At 35.9% G+C, this 25398-nt stretch overlaps 1 protein-coding gene across 9 annotated transcripts in view; it reads right to left on the minus strand.

The window, feature by feature from the left end:
- The window catches only part of JMJD1C (jumonji domain containing 1C), a 330739-nt gene that overhangs the window by 96155 nt on the left and 209186 nt on the right, over positions 1-25398 (minus strand). For 2 of the 9 annotated variants that reach the window (XM_072823250.1, XM_072823248.1), the window contains exon 1: positions 105-678. The exons of 6 other annotated variants lie outside the window; for them this stretch is intronic. The gene's annotated coding sequence lies outside the window, so the exon portion shown is untranslated. Of the gene's footprint in view, positions 1-104; positions 690-25398 lie in introns of those variants that run through there. One more of the 9 variants, XM_072823245.1, reaches the window with a different exon arrangement.

Here is a 25398-nt window from a genome sequence, read left to right on the forward strand (position 1 = left end):
GCTAGATCAGTAAAAGGCAATGACCTTAATTCCTAAGGCTGAGAAGTAAAACCAAATGTAAATTAAAACAAAAGAAAAAGGAAGCAGAAAAATACAAACCGTACTTTGTTCTTTAGAATTTTAAAGTATCTTCAAATCTCAGAAATCCACGACACAGCTTTAAAGGTCAAGAAGTAGCTGACATTTCCATTTCACTCTTGAGCAGTATTAAAAATCTAACCTAAATACTTCTCTACTCTTCAAAAATCACAGGCAAATGGCTCTCAAACCAAGCATTTCTGAGCTCACTTGCAGCGTCGTCATTGTATAGGAAGAAAAGCCAAGACCACAAAACGAAGCAGAGCTGTAACCTAACAAGTCTCCGACGAGCAAATGACGATTTTCTGTCTGCTCTGGCTCAGCCCTGGCAGTGATGAGGATTACAACTCGCTCTTTGTCATCAGCACTGTGGTGTTAACGACTAAGAAATCCTGCAGCTGAAGCACTACTGCATCCTCCGATCTGGGTCAGGATAATTTCTCCCGAGGTCGCTTACATAACCAGTGAGATACTCCAAATAGAGAGAACAGCCATCCATCAGCTAGAGAAAGCCTTTCCCACTGTACTCTGCGTGGAAACACACTGCAGTAGCTTCCAACAGTGCAGACACCCAAATGAGAAAGACTACTTGGCTTAGGGCACTCTGAGAGAAGGGAAGAGGCGGTGCTCTGTAAACTGTAACTAATCCCCCGTCACAGGTGCTGATGGAGTCACTTCCAGCACGAGTCACATTACTGGTGATTACTCATTTGGCTGCGGCCATAGAGACTGGCTCATAATTTTAACAACAGACAAAGACAGACTAGTGGTGAGACTGAGACCTCAAGTTTACTGTCTCTTTCAATAAAGCAAATGCAAATACAAAGTTTTTGCTTTCCAGATTAACGAAGGTGAGAAAGCGCAGAAAACAAATAATATGTATCTCTCAAGTTGGCAAAAAAAAAGAAGTTTAAACTATTGAAAATACTATGTGTTTTAAAGTCCTTGTTTTTAGCTTAATCATTAGCTTAAAAATATACTGATATTAAAAGAAAACCAGGAAAAAAAACAGTTAAAAGCATTTTTGGAGTAACATTCTAAATGAAATCAAATGACATAACCACATAACTCAAAAGAAAAACTGGTCATATTTATTTTGGCAGACTTAAAAAAATACCCCTGAAACAACTTTATTCTTAAAAAAAAAAAACAAAAAACAATTTAATCTAGACAACTCACAGTTATAAAAATCTATCATTTAAAAGCATAAAATTTATTTTTCTAATGTGTTTACTAACATACACTCTTCACTTCTTTCTAACCTCAAGAGTTACGCTGTCCAATATAGTGGCCACTAGCTACACATGGCTATTGAGCACCTGAAATGAGATAGTCTAGAATTAGATGTGTGCTGCATGTGTATATACACACTGAATATGAAAAAAATGACTATTAGATATCTGTAATTGTAGAAAACATTTGCCCTATTTTTTAAATGATGTGAATGGTCATAAATACGATACAGTGTAGACATCTCAATTTTAATAAACCTAAAAATTCATGTTATTTTAATACCACACACAACCAATTCATCAAATCATATTAAGAGAAAAACCGCCAGTCACCAGCCAATGCCTTCTCTATACCTATTCCAGATGTATCAGTTTCATTTCACAGAAGACATCAGATTAACCACTGAAAAGATATTTTCAACTTAGTATATGACACACTGTATCTACAAAAAAATCTCAATCTTTTTGTTTTAAGGATGTTAGAGACAGATAATGATTATTCTAAGAATGTTATAGTAAGATTAGCTTTAGAACACTGATGGTACTAAAATACAGCTTTAGAACAAAATATTTTTAAAATAATAAATCAGGGCAGCCCCGGTGGCCCAGCAGTTTAGCGCTGCCATCAGCCCGGGGTGTGATCCTGGAGACCCAGGAATCAAGTCCCACATCAGGCTCCCTGCATGGAGCCTGGCTTCTCCCTCTCCCTGTGTCTCTGCCTCTCTCTCTCTCTCTCTCTCTGTCATGAATAAATAAAATCTTTAAAAATAAATAAATAAAATAATAAATCAAGTGAATATTACATGATACCATTTCAATAATGAATTCATAATTAGACATGAATATAAAACTTATATGGAAATAAGAGAATTCCAAATGTCATGTAATATATGAAAAAGAAAAAAACAACTGGATCAATACGGCAGATTTATTCTGAGCCCCAAACAACAAAGAAACATCAAATGTTTGATGCAGGCTACTAGATTATAAACATCACATTTTCAGTACATTTTCCACTACATTTCTACAATTTATTGTACATTAGAGAATGAGCTTAATATTTCACAGGATTCATCTTACAAGCTCACATAAATTCAAGTTTGACTATATGATATAGACTTAAAAAAAAGCTTTGTTCCTCAAGTACTATTAGTACACCACAGAAACAAACAGCAAATAGAACTACCCTAAGCTAACAATCCAAATGCCATTAAATTTATATATTCCTAGTGGCATAGAATACAATAATTTTGTAAAAATCAAAATAAGTGATATCAATAAAGAAAAATCATTTTTATTTCATACTATATCACAGTTGAATTAAAATTCTTCTCCATTATTTTAAAAAAAATACTATATAGTCAATTCTTAATGCAAACAGGTGAGCACAAAGATGCAACTAATTGAAAGCCATAAATATCTTTTTAATATTTATTTCATAATTGGGTTTGACAAATATTTTAAAAATATTTTTAAAAATGTAAGAATATGAATCTGGTCTGGTACTCTGGTAAATTTCTAATACAGATAAAAACAGTGAAATAACAATATAGAGAACCCACTTCCTAACAAGCATAAAAAGTTGCTCAGCTTTTACATCAAGTCTCCTTAATTCTCTCTTGTTTTTATAACCTCTTAGGGATGGTAGATACCACATTTCAGACAGCAAAAAGCACCATTTTGAGGAGAGCAGAATTTTAGTCCTTTAGATTGGTTGTTCTTATGGCTTATAACTTAATGGATTAAGGAAGTAAGTTGAATAGTTACTGTTAATTTTTCTTTTTCTTTTTTGGGGAAGGAGGGGAGTTGGGTGAGGGTAGGGGGTAAAAAGTCTTTTTTGGCAGCTAAACCAGGCTAGAGGAAGAGGAAACTACTCCAGTTACTGCCCAGAAATACACATCTCTGACTTCCTTCCTTTTTAGCTGGTTTCTAGGTTACAAGCTGAATAAATCAACAGAGGTGAGAAAGTAAACAGAGGCTAAAAGGAAAGCAACACGGTACGGTATGGCTAGCTAAAGAAAATCTGTTTCTTCCAATAATGTAAGACTCTTACATGTGTAATTAAGAGTTAAAATAAATGAGCATTTTGGTTCCATTTATCTTAGGCCATGGAAGAAATAAATTCCTCACCTTTAAAGATATAAAAGCCTAAAGAAACAAGTGGATTTCTCCAAGTATATCTTTAAAATAAAACCCAAAAGCCTCTTGGTTCAATGGCCTAGCACTGTAAATATTTTTGTAGACATAAAAGTAAGAAAAGAAGATGAACAAGAGTAGTTCAGAGGATTTTAGTGTGATACGGCCTTATGTGAAGGCTAACTAGAGTCAGGAAAATACTTTTCAATGTGCCCTACTGTTCTGTAATACACAAACGTTTAACCATTGTATCGTGGTAGTGTCCAAAGGATTGACTTCTTCACAAAAATGAATCCATGCAGAACCTCCAGGGACTGCAAAGATGGTGTAAAATGGTTCCCTACTTTCAACAGACTAGGAAGTCTAAAAGGATTTTCAGATGATATGGGCCTAGTCTTGCAGATCTTCCCTCCTTCAAGCATTCAGCACATTCATTCAATCAACAGGTATGGGATCTTTTAACGTAACAAGCACTACCTTTGGCCTAGGTATTCAATGGTGAGGAAAAGACAACCAAATTCCTACCCTAGCACACATTCTACACTTTTATTTAGCAGGAAAGAGATAAATCAATTATCATAGAAATAAAAAATTACACTTTTTAAAAAAGATTTATTAAGATTTGTTTATTTATTCATGAGAGACACAGACTGAGAGAGAGAGAGAGGCAGAGACACAGGCAGAGGGAAAAGCAGGCTCCTTGCAGGTAGCCTGATGCAGGACTCAATCCCGGATTCTGGGATCACGACCTGAGCTGAAGGCAGGCGTCCAACCACTGAGACACCCAAGTGTCCCAAAATCACACCTTAAGAACTCAATTAATAGGGGCACCTGGGTGGCTCAGTGGTTGAACCTCTGCCTTTGGCTCAGGCCATGATCCTGGGGTCCTGGGATCAAGTCCCGCACTACGGTCCCTGCAGGAAGCCTGCTTCTCCCTCTGCCTGGGTCTCTGCCTCTCTCTGTCTCTCATGAATAAATAAAATCTTTTAAAAAACCTCAATTAATAATTGGAGAATTAATGTTCCTTCCCCTCCTTTCTTCACTGTATCTTTGATATCACACCCAGTCATAAGAGGAGTGCAACAGAATGCATCCATTCTTTAAGCCTTGCAGATATTGATGACATATAGTTGAGCTAAGAAAAATCACTGTTGAGGAAACTAAAACAACATAAAAACACACTATGCAAATACACTCTATATTTTTTCAATAACCATATGGCTGAATTCAGTTTCCTTTGTTTTGTTTTTTCCTTCTAGGCCATCTGAATACTAATAAGGCATATACTCTATACTCTAGAGTAGTTCTAAGTTTGTCATTGCTATGTTTTCTTTTTCAGAATCTCCCTGATCAGACGCACTTCTTTCCTCCCAGTATTATGAGGTTCGATTTACTCTTCAGTCTCTCAAACTTTGCAGGTGTGTGTCATTAAGATAACAAATTTTTCTTTCTATAAATAAATGAGTAATTCTAAACTGTACTTTTAGATCTGTATTTAATACCAATATTAGGACATTGTTATATTTATATACTGTCACCACATAAAGCTATATATGACTAAAATTAAATGCTTAACCTTTCTTAAGTTATTCACACTTCTTTCAAAACCACTATAAGTACTATTACTACTTACTTTAAATACAGATACCGCAAAATTCACTAACAAAGTGATCATGTTTGATAATTTACTTTGTCTCCCTAGCTCATATATTACTCTAAATACCTGATATTTTCCTTTAAAACTCTGTCAATAATGAAAATGTAATTTTTCGTGTTTTTTTTTTTTTTAGATTTTATTTATTTATTCATGAGAAGTAGGCAGAGACACAAGCAGAGGGAGAAGCAGGCTCCCTGTGGGGAGCCCAATGTGGAACTTGATCCTAGGACACTGGGATCAAGATCTGAGTTGAAGGCAGACACTAAACCACTGAGCCACCCAGGAGTCCCAAAAATGTAATTTTTCTATAAATTATTCCAAAACTTTAATCTGACCTCAATAAAAATACCAATAAGATGTTCGAACTGGAAAAATCAATTTTATGCAAAAGTAAATATAATCAGGAAAGTTCTTGAAAGAAAGAGAGAAAGAGAAATATGAAGAAAAAAATATTAATGACCAGGAACTAGCCTAACAGATACTACATTTCCAGGCTCAATTAATACAACAGTGTGAAACTGGAGCATGAATCAAGAGTCATCAGGAGAGGGCAGCCCCGGTGGCTTAGCGGTTTAGCACCACCTTCAGCCCAGGGCATGATCCTGGGGTCCCGGGATCAAGTCCCACATCAGGCTCCCTGCATGGAGCCTGCTTCTCCCTCTGCCCCTGTCTCTGCCTCTCTCCTTCTGTGTCTCTCATGAATAAATACATAAAAATTAAAAAAAAAAAAAAAAAAGAGTCATCAGGAGATAGTTTAGAAAGTCCCTAAATAACATCAGATAAGTATGGGCATTTAATGTAAGATAAAGGTGGATTTTCAAATCATATGGGGGAAAAAAGAATGAGAAAACTGAATAAATTCTTTTAAAAACAGAAATGGAACTTTAGAGAGTAATAATGTAATTTTTACAGATGAAGAAACAGACACAACAAGAAAATAAGTGACTGAATTTTCCTGTCCAAAATCTTTTTATAGAAGCCCTGGGACTAGAACCTGGATTTCCTAACTCAGAGCTGAATGATTTTTACATTCTAAGATGGTGTGAAAGAACTATATTGTTTTCATTGCTTGTTGGCATGAGGTGGCAAAGAGCAAAGTGTTTTGCCATCTGCTGAATAAAACTTTAAACTTTGAACATAAAATGGAGGAAAAGGAAACCAGTCTAGAACAAACTACAAAATTATATACCTGAGGGGGAAAAAAGGGTAAAACATAATAATTTATATATTTTTAATATGCTTTAATAACATTGATGTTACCTTTCAGGAAGAATAAGCAGGATTAGAAAAAAAAAAGCAATTCAACATGAAAGGGTTTTTCAGATTGTGTTCATAAAAAGAACACAGGAAGACGATAAACCATTAATGGTTAAAAAGAAAAAGAATTCCTATTTTGTTAGTTACTTCTGTCAAGAAAATTATTTTTAATATGGCAAGTGTAAACTAGAGATTACAAATAAACTAAACTAGAAAAGAAAGTAGAGGATTCGTTTTAAGAAACCAAATTAGTTTTCCTTATAAATAACATAATTACATTAGAGATAATTTGGAAAACAAAAGAAATGGGTAAAAAGGACCTTCTACTTTTAACAGTTCAGAAGTAAGTAGACTTTTAACCCTTTTTTTTTTTTTACAAGTATATTTGCTACCAAGTTTCAAGACACAATTTAAAATGAGCAGCCTGGGGCAGCTGGGTGGCTCAGCCTTTGACTCGGGTTGTGATCCTGGGGTTCTGGGATCAAGTCTTGCATTGGGCTCTAAGGAGCCTGCTTTTCCCTCTGCCTAGGTCTCTGCCTCTCTCTGTCTCTCTCATGAATAAATAAATAAAATATTAAAAAATAAAATAAAATGAGCAGCTTATAAATTGTATCTTGAAACTCATTACATCACCATTCTTTAAAATAGTTGCCTAATAAAAACTTAATCAAGTAAATGAGCACTGAATTTTATTATGCATTTTCTTACTGTTGGATATTTAGACTTTTATTATTACAAAAAATAAGACAATCTTCATGCTTTTATTAACTAAAAATCCAAGTTTATATGGGTTCAAATAAATTACATGTTAGCATATTAACTTGACAGATATAAATTCAGAGCCATTACTGATAGTCTTTGAAAAAACAAATCAAGGCACTGTCAAGATATTACAGACAGGTATCTATTGATATAAAGGAGGAAAGGAGCAATTCAGAAACAAATTATATGCTAGTAAACTGGAACTCCAGCAAAACCCCAAGATGGATAACCAGAATCATAAAAAAAAAAAACTAATAAACAGTGATTACTAAGAGCAAATATACTCATTGAGAATAATTTGTCTTTTAATAAAAACAAAGATTACTTTCATCAAGACAACCTGCAATAGGAAAGGCAATGAAATATGTGCCTGGATGACAGTTTTTGAAGCTGGTTAAAGGAATGCTAAATAACAGTACTCTTTTTTTAACCTGTATGTTTAACCTGTACCTGTACTGTTTCTAATCATCTTTTGTCTTACATACTATTACATGAAGACTATCTTTATTTGCAAATTAATAAATGATTCAAAAAGAGAGGCACCAGTCCCTTGAGGTCTTGCATTGGTCATACTATCCCTGAATATCTTGTTCAATTTGAGAAAACATGAGAAATAATTACAAACTGAGATGTGTAAATGAGATTTAAAAATCATGGATTATTAGGATTATTTAAACAAAAGGAGAATGTCTTGCTTGGAGAAGAAGAGGACAAGTAATGATTATTTACAATTATTTAAAGTGTTAGGTTATTTGGAAAGGAAGGATCTTGTGTAAGTAAAATTCAAAAGCCAATTCTAGCTCAGCACAAAGAATAAAAAAATTTATAATAATTAAACATTACCATACCAAAGCAGCCTTACTCATGAAGTAGTGAGCTTCCAATAACTAGAAGCAATTAAGAAAAATCTGGATGAACACTTGACAAGTGTCAAGTCATTGAAAGATCCCATTTCTGGCTGTGGCAAGGAGTGATTTACAAATATTAAAGATTCTTTCAAATTCTAAGATTCTAATACTAATACTGTCTTCTTTAAGCCATTTCCTTCATGTTTATGAGCAAAGTGAAGATAAGGAAGATTAAATCAAATTTTTCATAAACACTGCTTCTACTTTTGCATATCTTAAAGCATAAAGGGAATACTGTCAAATGTTCATGTATCATTCAGATAAGGTGGAAGAGCTAAAAGTAAAAACTAACTTCTCTCATATCAGAATAAATTAAGCTAACCAAGGTTTGTACCACTGGGCAGCAATAAAACTACATGGGAGACTTCTACAATATGGGATTTCTGTAATCCACAGATCCTTTACCTCTTATGATAAAAAAGCAAACGTAATTTTGTGGGAATGGGAAATATTACAAAATTAAATGAACCCAACCATAAATGCAAAGCATGTATTAAAAGGATATTAATCAAAATCACAGAAGAAATTCAAAGTTAAGCTAAAATATGTCTTATAGTTTTGCGTCCTGTCAAGCATACCATCTCAGAAAGTAGGGTATACACCCTAATGTTTGCATATAACAGATTTCCTGGTCTTTTTTGTTCTAAAACTAACTTAAAAATGTATTTTCCAATTTTTCTTAATCATTTCACTATTTGTACTTTTGAAAACTTGAATAGAATATCTATTTCTTTACTGGTTTTATTCATTTCCGTCTGGCAAACATCTATTTCTTGTACAGCACAAGTCAACAAGGCTCTACAATTATTTCACCATTACCTTCTTGTTTGTCAAAAACTCTGATGTCAGCAACAATCAAGAAGCTGAATTTTTCAACGAATGGGGGATTCACAAATTCCATTAAGCATGATATGGTAATTATTTTACTTCTTTAAAAAATTAATGCTTTTTAGGTAATGATGATCATGTATGCTAAGTACCACTTAGATTCAAAATATAGTTAATACCAAAATTATCCAGGTTTCAACCGTATTTCTTTAATTATTGATCATTTATGCCAACATTTTGACAGTTATATCAAAATACTGCTATGCAAATTTAAAAAACTAAAATGGAAGAAAAAACTTTACATAAAGACTTTCATACTGAAGTGTTTTCTTTCAATTACCAACAAATTAATGATTCATTTTAAATGAACTTTTCTTCTTTTATAACATGTAGTATAATCAAAAGTTATAGTACGTGCTCACTTTAGCAGCACACTCTAAAATTGGAACTAAAGTTATACTGCAAATGAGTACAGAGAAGATGTAATTTCAGGTCAATAACCACTAATAAAATTTCTATACACTTCCTTTAAATACTTCCCTCCCCTCTAAAGCTCTAAATTTGCTTAATTCAGGTCAGTTCCTGTTTCCCCTTTAGAGGGACTTTCCCTCTAAAGGATAAGGCAACAAAAATCCCAAATCTAACTGGGAAAGGAAAATATTGAGGCCCATTAATAATGCCCAGAAGCCTTGCTTAAGTTTATCTGTGTATAGAGAAGAAAGTTTCAAAATTAGACTCTTCATGGATAATCAAGATTCCTTCCAGGATCTTAGTTTCCCTCAAAGTTTGAGACAGACTAGAAGCAGTCTGTGAAAATAAACTTCTTTGGGACTCCTGTGGATTTAGTAGTGCTTTATAGCTTTTCAAACAGTTGCTTTTTCCTTGGGGATTTGAAAGCTTCCCTGCACTGACAACTTGACCACCTGTTACAGGAGATTTTTAAAGAACAAGAAGTTTTCCTAATTTCAGGAATCCTTAGGATTATATATTTCCTGCTTTCCATCACATTTAGGTCAATTTATATTTTAATGTTTTAACTTCAAGCTTTATTCTCCTTGGCCTTGGAGAACATAAGCATACTTTATTTTTTATTTTTATAAATTTATTTTTTATTGGTGTTCAATTCGCCAACATACAGAATAACACCCAGTGCTCATCCCGTCAAGTCTTTATTTTTTAAATCTTTTATTTTTTTATTTATTTGAGAGAGAGTGAAAGAGGCAGAGACACAGGTAGAGAGAGAAGTAGGTTCCATGCAGGGGAGCAGGGGGATTGGAGTAGAGAGACAAACAGACTTCCTGCTGAGTGGAGAGCTCAATTCTGGGCTTGACCCCAGGACACTGACATCAAAACCTAAGCCATAATCAGAACCTTTACTGACTGAGCCACCCGAGGCACCTTGAGCATACTTTAAAAGTTACATCATTTAGTTACAGAAAAAAACTATTTTAAGTGGTCATGGAACTATGCAGTTTTCTACTCTCATAGGAAAAAACAGTTGCTACTAGAAAAGCAACTGTTTATGAAACCAGTTCATCAATGAATGGATCAACTAAAAATGCCTGTGTACTTTCCATTGCCATTTCCTTGACCAGGAAGGAGTCTTCTTTACTATTCTCTTACAGTGGTGAACTAGATTGAGCTTTGTTATGCCTCATTATGTTTATTACTATATTAACTGGTGAGGAAATCTGAAAGGTGCACTTTGCTTCCAGACCTTGATGCTGAAGGCACAGAGTAGTTCAGCCAACTAGAACAGTGGTTCTCAAAGGGTAGCCCCTTGTCTGACAGCATCGGCAATAATAAGCAACTAGTTAAAAACATGCATTATCAGGCTCCACCCCCCACTACCTGAAACAGGTAACAAATTGTGTTGTAACAAATATTTTAGTAATTCTGAAGCACTATAAAATTTGAGAACAAGTGACTCAACAGTGACTTTTTTTTAATTAGAGAGAAAAAGGAAGAGGCAAAGGGAAAGAGAATTTTTTTTTAAGATTTTATTTATTTATTTATTTATTTATTTATTTATTTATTTATTTGAGAGAGAGAGAGAGAGGTAGAGACACAGGCAAAGAGAGAAGCAGGTTCCATGCAGGGAGCCCAATGTGGGACTCCATCCCGGGACTCCAATCATGCCCTGAGCCAAAGGCAGATGCTCAACCACTGAGCCACCCAGGCATCCCGGGAAAGAGAGTATCTAAAGCAGGACCCACTCTCAGCATAAAGCTGGGGGCTCAATCTCAGGACCCTGAGATCATGACCTGAGCTGAAACCAAGGGTAAGATACACAACCAACCAAGCCACCCAGGCACCCGAAAGCAAGTCTTCTTAATCTTTTTGGAGTTGAGGAACTCTCAGAGTCTGATAAAAGTTATAGCTCCCCCAGAAACACGAAAATACATAGTTTTGCATCACAATTTCAGAGGTGTCAGGGCAGCCCGAGGGGTTCAGCGGTTTAGCGCCGCCTTCAGTCCAGGGCATGATCCCGGAGACCCAGGATCGAGTCCCACGTCGGGCTCCCTGCATGGAGCCTGCTTCTCCCTCTGCCTGTATCTCTGCCTCTCTCTGGGTCTCTCATGATAAATAAATAAAATCTTTAAAACAAAATAAAACAATTTCAGAGGCTTCCAAGATCATCTGGAGAATCTAAGAATACATATTACTAAGCTTTAACCTTGAAGGACTACTAAATCAAAAACTCTGAAGATGGGGTACTGTACTTGTAAGTATTTTTCAAACAATATTTAAATCTTTTCTATACTGCCTCAACATTCCCACAAACAAGTTCTAATTACCCTGCCCAGGTGACCAGGTACACCAGGTTGATAAGGCTGGCCCCTGGCTTACAAATTCTTCCCATCTTCCTCTATGACCTAGTAACGACATTAATCCACAGATCGTTGTACTCTCTCTTGGCTCCCAATCTACTGGTTGAACCTAGTCCCTTCTGACACACAATGACATTATCACAGGACCTATGAATATAAAAAACTTTGTTTTCCTGTGCCTCTCCTATGGTCTCCTCTTGTGACTATACCTGACTGAACATCACATAAAAGAACACAGGACAAATGAAGGAATCCTTAATTTTAAAATGCTATCTTGGGATCTCTGGGTGGCTCAGCAGTTTGGCACCTGCCTTCAGCCCAGGGTGTGATCCTGGAGACCCGGGATCGAGTCCCACATTGGGCTCCCTGCGTGGAGCCTACTTCTCCCTCTGCCTGTGTCTCTGCCTCTCTCTCATTCTGTGTCTCTCATGAATAAATAAATAAAATCTTAAAAAATAAAATAAAATAAAAATAAAATGCTATCTGAGGTTCGTCAGCTTTGGGAACCATGAATCATGGTTGAGAACATTTGGCCTACAATGACTAGATCTCAGGACAGAATGCCCCAGTCCAGGTCTTAGACATTCTCTTCATAGATCAGATCAGTCTCCTTGTCACTTTGCTAACTTAACCTCCTACTTTCTCAGGAAGCACAGGATCTTTAAATAGCTTACATTGGAAAGCTATTCGTTCTCAATGTGGGGATATTTGAGCCATGTAGGGATCAATTTCACTCACTAGGTTTTCAAATTCAAATAACCTAGGGCTAGCAAGGCTAAACTCTTTCAAATTATGTAGAGAGAGAACTATTTAAAGATGCCCTCCCTTCCTAAAAATATCAAGCAGTTAAAGCACCAGGGCTTAGAAAGCAGCAATGCTGCTTCCCTAGATTACACGGAAAGAGAAAACACACCCCAAAAAAGTAAACAATATAACCACAAAGGTAGTTTCCTCTTGATGCTATAAAAAAGAAGAGGTTTCCAATCATTGCCGTTCCCTACTTTCTACTCCTAGTAGGAGGAACGAAGAGGAAGTTCCTCTAGAGAAGATATGAAGAGCCAGAAGTGTAGTTAATCATTCAACAAAGATTTCAAAGCTGATTAAAATTGCCTGTGAGGCCAAAAAAAAAAAAAAAAAAAAAAAAATCCCAGGTCACATGAACTATGAACTCAGAATGACTTGGCTCAAGTCTGTGGCCCAAAGAGTTGAAGGCCCAAAACTATCCCATAAATGTTTCTATCACTATAATCAATTGTAGCTATCCTAGGGTGTGGGGTGGCGGTGGAGACTAAGGGTAGGTGTCCTACCCTAACATTTATAAAGTACACATGAAATTATAATTAAAGTGCTCATCTTTCAAAAAATATATTCAAAATATTACTCATTTTGATATATGAAGCATAAAACACTACTCGTGAATCAAGTTCTCTAAGTACATGCTTTGATAACTACAAGTTTATGGCCATTCATTATTCATTAGTTAGCCAACATTTGTGAAACACCTACAATGTGCTTGCTACCTATCCACTATGCATGGTATCATACACAGGAAAGCAAGATTATCAATATTTTATTTTCCCTGGCATCTATCTAGATAACAAAAGAACTGGTCTTACACAATGAAATTTAGTAAATGTTAAATCTCTAGTTTTAGGTTCCAAAAAGCTACTCCTTCAGTATGGTGCAACACACACTCCCACCTCATCTCTCACAAGCACACATTAGTATAATATGTGGTAAAACTTGCTTGGCAGCTTTTGATGCAAAAAAGGATTAGGAAGTTTTATTCAGTCTACAAATATTCACAGGAACATCTACAATGTGTTAAGCATTGTCCCAGAGATTTTGGATGATGCAAAGATGAGGCTAAATAGAAACTCATTATGAGGCAAGAATGTTACTGTGGTGTGAATGCTAAAAATGCTACTATACAGTGTTCCAAATATGTTAAGAAACGGTCCCAACATATTAATATTACTTTACAGGAAAATTAAAGGCATCCCATTTAGAAAGATATTCATATTAGAATATAAACAAAAACAGGTGATCTGGATAGAAGTTCTGTCTATAATCACGTCATATTAATACTGGTTAAAGGAATTGGGAATGTTTAGCCTAAGGTGTTTAATATATGGAAAAATTGGGCAGCCCCCGTGGCTTAGCGGTTTAGCACCGCCTTCAGCCTGGGGCGTTATCCTGGAGACCATCCAGTCCCATCCAGTTCCCTGAAGTCAGCTTCTCCCCCTATGTCTCTGCCTGTCTCTCTCTCTCTCTCTCTGTGTCTCTCGTGAATAAATAAAATCTTAAAAACAAAATACGGAAAAATTTAACATACCTTGTTCTAGAACAGAAGAAAAGAAAGGAAGAAAGGGAAAGAAGAAAGAGAAAGCCTTAAAGGAGTCCAGAAAGTCCTTGAAATTATTTATAAAAATTAATTAATATAAGTTCCGCCCCCCCTTGGGAAAAAGGTTATTGATAGTTTCTATCAGATTTTCAAAGGAGTCTCTGATCCAATGGATCTAAGAAATAGTGGCTAGAAAATAAACTAGGTCCACTAATATAAGTTACATATAATCAGATTTTGGTCCAATGTTAGGAAAAGCCTTATAACAATTTTAGCTGCTCAGCAATGGAATGAGCTACCTTATAAAGCAGTAGTATCTTAGAAAGAAAGCATTTATGCAGAAGGTGTTTATTTATATAGGATACCATGGTATAAGACATTGTAAGTACACTTTAATTTTTTTTTTTTTTTACACTTTCAAATCTGTCAGGTCTTTAAGTTGAAAAAACATTTGTTTTGAAATTCTAAACCATATTTAAGAACATAAGAGTTTTCAAAATTTGCCAAAAGTGTGTTAGAGGCTAAAATTATTGTTGTGTAAGAATTCTATTTATAGGTAGGACGTATATGACATAATAAATAGCTGTAAATAGATGTTGTATTTTTTGGATAATATCCAATTCTGTTCTAGCTAACAACAAAAAACGGGAAAGATGAAACACTTAAGATGTGGTTAGTATAGACAGCAAATACCCAGTGTGGTATTTGCTGTGACAAGTGTGGCACAGTAGACACAGAAAGAGAACAGAGAGAAAGAGAATACATGGAAACATCAAGTAAATCTTATCATTAAGCTCAGATGTCAGCCCTAAATGGTCATTCATCATTGGGGATCCCCATTGTGGCCTTATATGTCCTCTGTCAAAAATGTAAAAGATGAAAGGCATGGCTGCTCGGCAAGTCTCTGACAAGTAATACTTGTGGTCAGGTTTCTTCACTCCCACAAAAATAAGCATGTATTGACTCCAGGCCCCTTCCTTTGGCTAAACTCCTAGGTTCATATCCAACTCTGGTCCTTATAGTTATGTTATCAGCAGGGAAGACTGTTGTGGCATAGACAGAACAAAAGAACTTGGTAAGTCTCAGAATTATGATCCTTTCATCTCAACTGCATCATATCATGAATGTGTTCATCAACTTCGTATTCTTCCTCTTCTTTCTTTCCAGTATTTAATATATCTATATCTGTATCTATCTATCTATCTATCTATTTTTAAAGTAAGCTCCACACCCAGCGTGGGGCTTGAACTCATGTCCCCAAGATCAAGTGCTGCATGCTCTAACAATTGAACTAGCCAGGTGCCTCTCTTTCAAAATTTTCTTTTTAAAGATTTTATTTATTTATTTGAGAGAGAAAGCAAGAGAGAAAGCAAGAGTAGGGGGAGGGCAGAGGGAGAAGTAGACTCCCAACAGAGCAGAAAGCCTGACATGGGGCTAGATCCCAGGACCCTGAGATCATGACCTGAACTGAAGGCAGACACTTTGACTGACTGAGACACCCATCGTACCCTCTTTAAAAAATTTCTAATGGATTTTATTTCTTAGAGCAGTTTTAGGCTCATAGCAAAATTGAGCAAAAAAACCCCTTGAGTTCTATATAGTCCCTACTTCTACACATGCACAACCTCCCCATTACTAATATCCTGAAACAGAGTGGTAATTTATTCTAACTAGTGAACCTACACTGACACATCCTTATCATCCAAAGTCCAAAGCTTACATTCGGTTTCACTCTTGGTGTTGCATACTCTACAAATGTATGAGCTTCAACAAATGTATGACCCATAACCATTCATTAGAGTTTCATGGAGAATAGATTCACTGCCCTAAAAATTCTTTGTGCTCTACCTGTTCATCTTTCCCTCCCCACTCACCACTGATTTTTTACTGTCTCCATACTTTTGCCTATTCCAGAGTGTCATATAGTTGGAATCATACAATTACGGCCTTTTCAGATTGGCTTCTTTCATCTAGTAACATGAATTGAAGGCTCCTCTACACCTCTTCATGGCTTCATACTTCATTTCTTTTTAGTGCTGAATAATATTCCATTGTCTAGATGTAGCCCGTTTTATGAAAGACACCTTGATTGTTTTTAATTTTGGGAACAATAAATAAAGCTGCTGTAAACGTGCAGGCATAGGTTTTTGTATGAACACAAGTTTTCAACTCATGTAAGTAATTGCCAAGGAGCACAACTACATTAAATGGTGAGGTTAAGTTCAAGTTTTGTAAGAAACTGCCAAACAGTCTTCCAAGGTGTCTGTACCCACTGTACATTCCCATCGGCAATGATTCAGAGTTCCTTTTCCTCTATATCCTTGTCAGCATTTGGTGTTATTAGTGTTTTGGGATTCTTTTCCTTCATTCTAGTATGTATGTAGTGGTTATTTCCTTATTTAAAATTGCAATTCTCTAGTGATATTTGATGTTGAACATCTTTTCACATGGTTATTTGCCATCTATAAATCATCTTTGGTGAGATGTCTGTTCACGACCAATTTTTAATCAGTTGTTTGTTTTCTTATTGTTGAGTTTGTGTATTTTAGATGACAGTCTTTTTTTTTTTTTTTAAGATTGTATTTATTTATTCATGAGACATACAGAGAGAGAGGGGCGGAGACACAGGCAAAGGGAATAGTAGGCTCCATGCAGGGAGCCCGATGTGGGACTTGATCCCTGGATTCCAGGATCACACCCTGAGCCAAAGGCAGACGCTCAACCGCTCAACCGTTGAACCACCCAGGGGTCCCTATTTAACAACTTTTAATTCCAGTATTTTAATATGATCTGTGCATCTCTCTGTTGTAGAGCTTCTGGGACTTTGTCAGTTAGTGCACATAAAAAGTACATTAAATCAGAGTAATTTCCTATACAACACTTGGAAACCAGCTCACCCATCAAAAATTCAGCATTAATGAAGTTTAAATCACTGTACTTCTTGGTGCATAGTCCTGTGAAAAGGCTTTCATTTGGTTTATTCATAGAAGAATGTCATAAGAGAAAACTAAACATTTTCTCTCCTCGAGAATAAGTAATTTATCATCTAATTATTCATTTTCTATGCACATGATAAAAATTATTTATGATTTTTGCTGTTAACTGAAACAGCAAAAAAACAACTGATGGACAGGAAGAACTTTTAGAAATAGTTTTCGTTTTTTAGCAATTAGCAGCAGTGCTCTGGCTTATAAATTAAGACAATGAGCAGTGACTTGCTTTTCATGAATAGTGACTAAAGCTACTTGATGGATGGCATTTACATATTTATTTATAGTTTAAATTTGTTATTTATAAGATCCTGTTATAATAAGGTTCTAAAAGATTGTACAAATTCCTTAATTCTAAAAGTAAGTATTATTGCAGTTTATATTAAAGGTTGTAGGCTATGGGTTGAATCTTCAAGAAAAAAATTTTTTACTGGGCTCAGTCAGAAAAGCATGCAACTTGATTTGGAGATTGTGAGCTCAAGCCTCATGCTGGGTGTACAGATTGATTAAAAATAAAATCTAAAAAAACTTGTTTTAAACATAGCTTTCAACACAGCAGTATCTATTATAATATTACCTAAATATAAATAAAATCACAGACGTAGGGGCACTGAGTGGCTCAGTCAGTTAAGCATCTGCCTTCAGCTCTAGTTATCCCAGGATCCTGGAATATAGCCCCCTGTCAGGGAGCCTGCTTCTTCCTCTCCCTCTGCCCTTCATCCCTGCTTGTGTACACTCTCAAATAAACTAAATCTTTAAAAAAAATAAAATCATAGATGTCACAAATATTTAAAAATAATGGCATTTTCGAAATGTCATTCATTATTCAAAAACTTGATTACAGAGCAAAAATTCTATGATAACTGTCTCTGTTACATATAAAACTTATAAAAATTATAAAAAACATGATTATGAAAATCACAGAAAAAAATAAAAGGAAAGATTAATAGTAGATGCACAAAATCAAACATGTGTAACTTAGCCTTTTTCAAATAAAGAGACGACAAACAAGATCATACTCTGAAATTACATAAATTACATAAATGTTCTAGGGAGTAGTAAAACAAGTTAATGCCAACACTAACAAAATATCCTTGAAGGATGGTCTGCAGGTATGAATTAGACTTCAAGGAAACTCTGAAAATTTATGAAATTTCAGAAAACGTTTAAAACTGACTGAGCAGGGATGACTGAGTGGCTCAGCCTTGAGTGTCTGCCTTCAGCTCATGATCCCATCCCATCCCACAACAGGCTCCCTGCATGAACTGCACTGCTAGTAACTTGTTTTAAAGAACTGTTTTAACGTCATCCTAGTGGTGAGGGTGCCTGGCTGGCTCAGTCAGTGGAGCATGTGGACTCCTGATGAGGGGGTTATGAGTTTGAACCCCATGTTGGGTGTACAGATCACTTAAAATTAAAACTTAAAAAAAGTCATTCTAGTAGTCATTCCCACAGATTGAATAACCCTAGGAGCTACTTAAGTCTGTGGGAATAATTAAGACAGGACAACCATCATTATATCATACTAATAGTCTATAAACATTTTAATGCCAAATCTATTTTATAGTACCTCATTATTAACATGATGATATAAGACCACCTCCCATTCTTAATCAGACTCAAGTGGGGCTGGATAAACAACAATCACTATGTTCCTAACCATATTCTGAAGTGAAGACCTCTCCTGTTTCTTTTAGTTACTACTAATGGTTACTACTACCACTCTCTCAGTGCTACAACATAAGCTGGCGACATTTAAAGTTTATTTAACCTCCTTTATGGTAAACACTTTATATTAACACACTCTTTGACATTAAAATAAGGCCCCAAGATAAAATCTTCAAGTTATGCCAGTTTTATAAACCGATATAATCTACCTTTCTATTTCTGCATTCTCTTCAAACTACTCTCTCAAAGTAACGGCAAATCCCAATCTCTTTCAATACTCAACTCGAGCATTTTTCATGAACTTTCTTAGAAACTCATTCCTCCTCTGACGCTGAAAATATCATGTTCTAATGCTCTTTCCTGACTCTGACATCTCTGACATCTTCCCAGCTGACTCACTTCTTTTCAACCCTTAAATGTGGATATGGCTCAAGATTAAGTCTATCACTTTGAAGTCCAGCTGAGCATCTAATGGTTTTCAGTATTACCTATATGCAGTAAACCGCCATCTAGGTACCTTTTTTATGACCTTTCTCATTGTACTAATTCAGTTCTTCTAATTTCCTAACTGCCTTTCTGGCATTTGATATTACTCTTGCAAGCTGACCCTAAAGCAAATTTGACTAATCATTCCCTTGTTCAAATACTTTGGTATTTACATACAGAAAGGTGTCCAAATCTTCTTTACCTTACCAATGAACTCCCCCATTCTGCATCATTTTCCACTACCTTATTTCCCTAATAATGCATTCCTTACATCATTAAGCATCCTTCATTCTTTCCTATTTATTCCCTAATTAGCTCAAGGTATTTTCCCATATCCATCTGTTAAGAATTGATCAGTCCTTTTCTTTGAAGACCTAGTTCAAACACGACTTTTTCTGTAACTATTCGGATATCACCAGTCAACATTAATCTTTACCTGTCTCACGTGCCCACTGGTGTTTTAGACTTTTACTATGACACAGTAAAATAGATTGATTGATTGATTGATTGATTGATTTATGACCGTACATATCTATACAAAACTTTGAGATCTAGGAGGACAAAGATCTCTTTTTATTCATCTTTTTATTTTCCATAGTGTTTAAACCAAGGTTATGCACAAAGACTATTTATTTGTAAAGGGGTTGTAGAATTGATGGTCCTCAAGTGAAAACATCTTCCAAGCCCTTAGGAAATCAATTTTAAAACAGTATCATCAAAACTGTAGAACTGAACTGTTACGGTCAGCATGCAATTTTATATGAGGCTGCTATGTAAGGCAATGTCACAACCATCTTGAGGCCACCAAGTTAAAAAGGGGAATTAGTAGGTAAGGAATTCTCCCTGAAATAGTAAAAGATCTTGGTATATTAGTTAGCATTTCGAGGAATTCTGAGGGCAGCCGTAAGTATTATAAAATGAAAAGCCGAATAAGATATTAAGTATTTCAAGCTTCTTACTTTTCATGGATTCTTTTTTTTTTTTTTTTAAGATTTATTTATTTATTAGAGAGAGAACTCGAGGTGAGGAGGGGTAGAGGGAGAGGGAGAAAGAAACTTTAGCAGACTGTGCTCAGCGCAGAGGACATGAACCTTGAGATCATGACCTGAGCCAAAACCAAGAGTCAGATGCTTAAACTGACGGTGACATCCAGGTGCCTCCTCATAGATTCTTTTCTTGCTCTGAATCCAGAGGTTCACCAGGTTAGCCTGTTGATTAAGAAAAAATTAGTTCCAAAGTGTCAGAAGACAAATTTTGTAAGATTATAGTTAGTAAGTACAATTAGTAAGTATAGTTGCTTGTTGTTATTTGCAGTAGTTCTAGTCTATAAAGCTACCACAAATGTTGAATTACCAAACACTGAGCCACGTTGCTCCTAGAGGAAATATAAAAGTAGATTCCTGCAAGCCTCTGGGTCACATTTTCATCAACCTATCAATACATAACTTTATTTATTTATTCACTCATTCATTCATTCATTCATGAGAGACACAGAGAGACAGAGGCAGAGGGAGAAGCAAGCTCCATGCAGGGAGCCCGACATGGGACTCGATCCCGGGTCTGGGATCATGAATCATGCCCTGGGCTGAAGGCGGCACTAAACCACTGAGCCACCTGGGCTGCTCACGTAACTTTCTTTTATGTGTGTTTCTGCTTCAAGACATCTTATTTAACACACTGTTGAATCACTAACATCAAAATTAAGGCCAATAACACTATAACTCGTCTAAATGAAGCTTATCTAACTTTCTCACCTATGAAATAATATACTTCTGATATAAAAATTCAACTATCACTGAGTATAAGTCATTCTTGAATTTATTGAGAATAAAAGTTTGGTTGGTTAGAGCTACTATTTCAGCTATAATTACAGCACAAGTTATCTTCAGAGAAAAGTTAAAGGCATAATAGTAATTTTGAAGAAATTGCGTACATGTGCAAAGTACACTTTATACACAATAAATGCTAACTTTTTTTTTAAAGATTTTTATTTATTCATAAAATAAAGATTTTATTTATTTATTTATTCATTTATTTATTCATGAGAGACACACAGAGAGAGAGGCAGAGACACAGTCAGAGGGAAAAGCGGGCTCCAGGCAGGGAGCCCGACGTGGGACATGATCCCGGGACTCCAGGATCATGCCCTGGGCTGAAGGGCGCTAAACCGCCAAGCCACCCAGGGATCCCAATAATGTTAACTTGTCGGTGCGTTATTTTCACAGACATTTGTTTCTTCATTAACATTTTGATTTTCAAAAGTGCAGTGAAAAATTATATTAACATGAAGAACTTAACCAGGTCATTTTAGACAATGAGAGCATTACAGGGCAGCCCAGGTGGGCTCAGCGGTTTAGTGCTGCCTTCAGCCCAGGGTGTGATCCTGGAGACACGGGATCGAGTCTCACGTCGGGCTCCCTGCATGGAGCCTGCTTCTCCCTCTGCCTGTGTCTCTGCCTCTGCCTCTCTCTCTCTCTCTCTCTCTTTCTCTGTGTCTCTCATGAATAAATAAAATATTAAAAAAAAAGAGAGAGAGAGAGAATGAGAGCATTATAAAGGAAGAAATGAGACAGTTAAAATTTTCTCCTATTCACAAAATGAAAAGGTTGGACAAGATGACTTTTTAAAGTCCATTATACTGCTCTAAAACTATAGAGCCTAAGTTTCTCATAAAGACCATTGAAGACCATGAAGGCAAGCTCTGCTATATCTTTCATGACCGATTCAGTGTTTCATCATGCCCAGGTATTACAGACTTCACAGTCTGAAGAAAAAAAAAAGTTCGGTTTATGGCCCTGATAGATAAACCTGGATGAAAGGACTTCAACTACAGCTTCAGCTAGAGAAGAAAATGAGATTATAGTTGACCCTTGAACAACATGGCTTTGAATTGCATGGGTCCACTTATATGTGGACTTTTTTTCAATATATACAGTACAGTACTGTAAATGTATTTTCTCTCCCTTGTAATTTTTAAAATAACACTTTATTTTCTCTAGTTTACTTTATCATAAAATATGGTTATAATACATATAACACACAAAATATGTGTTAATCAATTGTTTATGTTATTAAGGCTTCCAGTGAATAGTAGGCTATTAGTAGTTAAGTTCTGGGGGAGTCCAAAGTTATACGCAGATTTTTGACTAGGTGCACTGGAGGGTGCAGATTTCTGACAGTGCCTCAATTCTCACATTGTTCAAGGGTCAATTGTATAGAAAGAAAAAGGCAAAGGAAATAGGAAAAGGTGAGAAAAAAAAAGAAAGATTCTTAAAAAAAAAGGAAAGATTAAAAATGAGATTAAATTAGAATATGTGATATTATAATAACAAAATATTTTATTTTTTTAAAGATTTTATTTATTTACTCATGAGAAACACACACAGAGAGAGAAAGAGAGGCAGAGACATAGGCAGAGGGAGAAGCAGGTTCCATGCAGGGAGCCCGATGTGGGACTTGATTTCGGGACTCCAGGATCACACCCTGGGCCAAAGGCAGGTACTAAACCCCTGAGCCACCCAGGGATCCCCAAACAACAAAATGTTTTAAAGTTGTGTTTTATACATTGCCTAGGACTGCTGTAATGAAGTACTATGAGTGGCTTAAAACAATAGAAATTTATTGGCTCATAGTTCTAGAAGTAAAGAAGTGTGAAATCAAGGTGTCTGTAGGGTCATTGTTCCCTCTGAAAACTGTAATGAGTTTCTTCCTTATCTCTACCTATGTTCTGGTGGTTTGCTGGCAATTTTTGTGTTGGTTGCCCTTATAGCTGCATCATTCCAATCTCTATCATCTTTGTGTATCTGAGTCCACTGCTCTCTTCTTAAGAGAATGTTAGCTGTCTTAAATTTAGCCCACCCTAATAACTTCATCTTAACTTGATTACATCTACAAAGTCCCAGTTTTTTCAACTAGAGCACATTCACAAGAACAAGGGGTTAGGGCTTTCAAAATATCTTTTGGTAAACACATTTTATCCCCAAACATATTATTTCCAAATATTTATATATTTGAAGTATTCTCTCTGTACCACTTATTAATCAATGATTTACATATTTAATATATGTTATAGTCTATAATGTTAAGAACCATTCTAGAAACTTTACAGTATGGAAAAAGTTTAGAAATTAAGATATTCGAATTACTGGGATGCCTCGGCTCAGGGCGTGATCCCAGTCCCGTGATGGAGTCCCACATAGGGCTCCCTGCATATGGAACCTGCTTCTCCCTCTGCCTGTGTCTCTGCCTGTGTCTCTCTCTCTCTTTTTAAAAGATTTTTATTTATTTATTTATTTTAAAGATTTTATTTATTCATGAGAGACACAGACAGAGAGAGAAAGAGAGAGGCAGAGACACAGGCAGAGGGAGAAGCAGGCTCCATGCAGGGAGCCCGATGGGACTCGATTCCGGGTGTCCAGGATCAGGTCCTGGGCTGAAGGTGGCGCTAAACCGCTGAGCCACCCGGGCGGCCCTCTCTGCGCCTCTCTCTGTGTGTCTCTCATAAATAAATAAAATAAAATCTTAAAAAGATATTTGAATTATTTTATGCTTAAACACTAAAAATGGATTTCCTATTATAATTGGAAAACTGGATTTTCCAATAATAACAAGTTGGCAAGTCCACTTTAAAACAGACACTTCATGGGACGCCTGGGTGACACTCTGTGGTTGAGCATCTGCCTTTGGTTCAGGTCATGATCCCAGAGTTCTGGGATCGAGTCCCACAGTGGGCTTCCCACAAGGAGCCTGCCTCTTCCTCTGTTTTTCTGTGTCTCTCATGAATAAATAAATAAAATCATTAAAAAATAAAATAGATATTTCACAACAGAACAGAGCTCATTTCTGTTTCAAATACTCTACAAATATATATCCACTATTACTGATGTCCATAATTTTTAAATAAAATATCATTAGTTTGTCTTCAGCAAAAATTTTTTCTTCATGGGATCCCTGGGTGGCGCAGCGGTTTGGCGCCTGCCTTTGGCCCAGGGCGTGATCCTGAAGACCCTGGATCGAATCCCACGTCGGGCTCCCGGTGCATGGAGCCTGCTTCTCCCTCTGCCTGTGTCTCTGCCTCTCTCTGTCTCTCTCTCTCTCTCTCTGTGACTATCATAAAAAAAAAAAAAAAAAAAAAAATTTTCTTCAGCAAAAATTTAATAATAAAATGACCTGTAGATAACCAGATAATATCAATTCCTATGAATTCCAAGAGGCTCTGCATGAATGCCCTTATCCTTGTGTTCAAATTTCAAGACCATCAGAAAAATCATCTCCATAAATAAAAACACAAGGCCTCTCAAAGAACCCAGTCTTCTTGAGTTTTCAGTTTTCTGTGGATGATTAAGTCTTTGAATTATGCCACTTATAATGATGGTGATCCTTTATTTATTTCTAACAAATATATATAGACTATGCAATAAACTCTTAGAAGTAGAATGTCTGAGTTAATGCACATGTACCATTAGAATTGCCAATAATCTGCATTTTCTAAAGAAATAGAGAAGTAGACATTAAACGAGTGTATTTCTTAAATGTTTACTCCACTAAGCCATTATCAGACTTCAGTAAATATAACACCAACCAAATACCTAAGGTAATATGCTAGTTCAATATGGTTAAGAAGCTATGTTAATTACAGTACTAATGAGGCCAAGGTTAGAGACTCTATTTCATATGTTTGGTTTCAGAACCATAAACTACTCCCCTAAAATAGTAAGTCAGTGCTGTGATCAAAAGCACAACAAAATTACTGATGAAATATGTGTACCACAGGGAATGGGAGACTATCCTTCTTTGCCTAGACATAAAACAATTTTGTACATCTTTCAAATATACTACTTTAGGAAATGATAATATAGTTTGGAGAACTTGAAAAAAGGAAAATGTTCCATCACAGAAAGGGTACTTTTATAGAATCATCACTCTTACATGAACAAAATCTTTGCTATTTTCTTTTCTAAATCTTTTTTTTTAAAGATTTTATTTATTTATTCATGAGAGACAGAGAGAGAGAGAGAGAGAGGCAGAGACACAGGCAGAGGGAGAAGCAGGTGCGATGCAGGGAGCCTGACATGGGACTCGATCCTGGGCTGAAGGTGGCACTAAACCGCTGAGCCACAAGGGCTGCCCTTCTTTTCTAAATATTAAAGACAGATCAACTAAATAGCACACCATTGCTTTCAGGGTGAAAACTGAGACCTAAGGAAACAACATTAAGAAAG

Source organism: Canis lupus, chromosome 4 (assembly GCF_048164855.1).
Source record: "Canis lupus baileyi chromosome 4, mCanLup2.hap1, whole genome shotgun sequence".
NCBI lineage: Eukaryota > Metazoa > Chordata > Mammalia > Carnivora > Canidae > Canis > Canis lupus.